Source organism: Mustela lutreola, chromosome 1 (genome assembly GCF_030435805.1).
Source record: "Mustela lutreola isolate mMusLut2 chromosome 1, mMusLut2.pri, whole genome shotgun sequence".
Lineage (NCBI taxonomy): Eukaryota > Metazoa > Chordata > Mammalia > Carnivora > Mustelidae > Mustela > Mustela lutreola.
The window spans coordinates 63114097-63117626 of NC_081290.1; positions in this window are offsets into that span (position 1 = coordinate 63114097).

The following is a 3530-nucleotide window of genomic DNA, read 5'->3' on the forward strand; positions in this document are numbered from 1 at the left end:
AGACAACTCACTCACAAGCACACTTTCAAGGTCAGGCCAGCTAACCCAGAGCCCACACCCTCCAACCACCTGCTTTGTGGGGTTCACACACTCTGGACCCAACTGTACCCGTCACCGGGCATAAGATGACTGGGGACAGCACCTTTGCCCCGGAGCCTGCTGAAATGATTCAGAGGAGCCCCATCCCTAGCGTGCTCACCCTGCCTCAACCATTCCTTCCCATGGAAACCACAATCAAGGTGCTTATGCAGTTTCCCTGCTCCCTCTCCCTCTGAATCCACCCTGGTGCTTCCCCAAGTGACAGCCATGGAATGGCATGTCACCTCCTTTCAGGATCTGTGAGTAGAGCAAACTATCTTTCTAATGGTAGTGGCAATTGGTAGTGGCTACTGGCCCCGCCATGCCCACATGATAATAAAACATGTATTAGGGGCGCCTGGGTGGCTCAGTGGGTTAAAGCCTCTGCCTTCGGCTCAGGTCATGATCCCAGGGTCCTGGGATCGAGTCCCACATCCGGCTTTCTGCTCAGCGGGGAGCCTGCTTCCTCCTGTCTCTCTCTGCCTGCCTCTGTCTACTTGTGATCTCTCTCTGTCAAATAAATAAATAAAATCTTAAAAAAAAAAAAAAAACATGTATTGAACTGTGGTTGCCATGGACTGGCTGCTGCGGGACTCCTCTCCCATACAAGGCACCCCTAAGCCTGCAAGGAATAGTGGCTCCCTCCCAGCTTTGGCACTGTCCCTTGTGGGTTACCCAAGTCTCCTCCATACATTTACACACTCTCCGTATTGGAGTCTTCTCACTTACACGGTTTGAGAGCATCTCTTTTTTGCTAGAACCCCATCTGGTCTGCAGAACACAGATCTGTGGGCACATAAGGTGGGCATTTTCCTAGCCAACCATCCTGACAGCCGTTGTGTGTCCGTCCTGTTGCACGGCACCTGAATCCGTCTGCTCCCAGATGGGCCCTGGCAAGATTCATGAGCTGCTTGAGCATCTATTTACTCATCCTGGCATCCCTCCACACGGGCAGATACCATCTTGTAAATAAGACAAGAACAGCAAAGACAACCCTGGGGGAAAAGAACGACAGTGTGGTGGCTGGTAGAAGGGGGGTGGTCATGTGTGACACCTGGATTTCTAATCTCATGGACCGCAGTGCTGGTGGGCAGGACAGTGGGCTTGGCAGAGGGCACAGGTGAATTATTGGGGGGGCCTTGTGGTATCCATATGGCCAGTGGGCCAGGGGAGAGGGAAGCCATGGTGTGGAGAGCTCCAACCCTGGGCACTCAGAACAGATGTGGACATGACAGTGTGTGTGAGGAGTTCGGGGTGAGGTGAGGACATCTGTGTGAGCAGAGATCTTAAAAAATATATGTATATATACATATATATATATATACATATATATATATATATATATATATATGTAGGTTTTATTTATTTATCAGAAATAGAGGGGGGAAGATGCACAAGCAGGGGGGAGGAGGAGGAACAGAGGGAGAAGCAGGGAGCCTGCTGCAGGACTCGATCCCAGGATCCTGGGATCAGGACCTGGGCTGAAGGCAGCCACTTCACCGTCTGAGTCCCCCAGCCAACCAGGGGCAGAGATCTGAAGGATGAGGTGAGGGTCAGTGGTGAAGAACCACATTCCCGGCAGGGGAGTGGTGTGGCCAAAGCCAGACATGGGGGATGTGGGCTCGTTTATGTAGCTGGAGAAAGTCCAGTTCAGAGAGGGAGTTGCTGTGTGTGTGTGTGTGTGTGTGTGTGTGTGTGTGTGTGTCCGCGCATGCACGCGTGCACGTGCACACACACACATGCTTTCATGTACTGTTCCCTTAGTCTTTTTTTCTTCCTGGGCCTCAGGTGCAGATGTAGAAATGATTGCCTCCTTGTCTCCCGACACCTCCGTCCTTCTGGCTGGGGAAAGCCTGTCTTCTCACTGACACCTTCCCTTTCAGCCTCACACGCACCTGCCCTCCGCGCATGTGTACGTGTGTGTATGTCTTCTTATCTGGATGTTCCTACAGATTAGGTGCTGTTGTTTGTTGTATGTATTTATCATCTTTTGGAAGAAGAATCGGGTCGTGCATCCCATTTTCTTCCTTTTTCTTTCCCTCTCTCTCCCCTTCCTTCTCCCCTTCCCTTCCCCTTGGTTCTCTTATTTTTCTCTTCTTTCTCTCTCCTTTCCCGTTCCCCCCACCAGCCCTATGTGCTGAGACCCCCCTGTGTGACTCTGCGGCAGTCATCCCTGAGTGATGGACACCCCAGGTGTCTCCATCTCCCTGTCCTAGGGTGGGTAACTTGCAGAGAGTCTGATGAAGTAATGGAGGGTAGATGGGAGGCCAGGAACCCATTCAGGGTATGGATGAGGAAGGTACCGACAGTCTATGCTTGCATGGCTTTCTTCAGGGAGAGGGTGAGTGAGTAGATCTGCCCAGGGTTGGAGATGGCCAAGCCCCACTTGGTGATGGGGAAGGAGAAGATGCCAGCACCTCCCAGAATACCTGCCCGTTCCATCCACAGAGATTCTGTGAGTGGGAGGGCTGAGCTGAGACCATCCGGTTGACCAGCCTGCATGGCTTGGACAGATACTCCTTAACTACTGGCTCAAAGTTTATTTGGTGGGGGCAGAGAGAAATTTCTTTTTCATTAATAAAAGCTGCATGCCTCTCTATGTTCAAAATAAGAGATTTATTATGTGCACTATTATAGGTGATTTTCCAAACCAGACAGCACCTCGGGAGGCATATGAAAGAGTCTAAAATGTAGATAATAAAATAAAGCCCTCGTTTGGTGCAAGCAGCCTTGCATAATGACGCTTTCTGCCTCCAACCTCAGCTGGCTGGAATTTGCAACCCCACACTCCCTCTTATTGGCTGGAGGGAGCCCATGCAGCCTGCAGGGCTTGGTACAGAAATACCTACCAGATATACCTACCAGAGGATGGGTTGGTACAGAAATACCTACCAGAGGATGGGTTGGGGGGGTCATCCCCTGGGAAAAGCGTGGGCTTATTTCCACCTCGGGCAGCATCACGCTAGCAAAGCAGGGCTTATATTTCCACTCCACCAGGTCTGGAAGGACTTCTGGACAGAGACCAGCCCTAACTAGCGCTGGGGGTGCCCATGTAGGCCAGGGATGTTCTTTGTCCTTGTGGACTGGTGCTGGAGGCAGATGCCTGGCTGGCCACGATTTATACACCACTAGAGGGGGCCACACCAGTCCCCGTGGGACAGCCGGTAGATACTCCGTAACTGGCTGAAAGTCTCGCAGAAAGTGAGAGGTGGGACTGGGGTTTAAACTCGGTTGACTCCAGAGCTCTGTTGGGCACTGGGCCTCACGCTGCATTAGTCTAGCTCTTATTTTCTCCGTTCACCCCTGGGGCCTGGCTGACCCAGGAGAGACCGCACCTCCCAGGACTGGCCAATTCCTGCAGATAATAGACGACTCACTCATGAGAGCTCTTTCTAACTCCTGACCAGACAATCCGGACCCCAGAGCAGTACCCGCCTCCTCTGTCCAGCTGC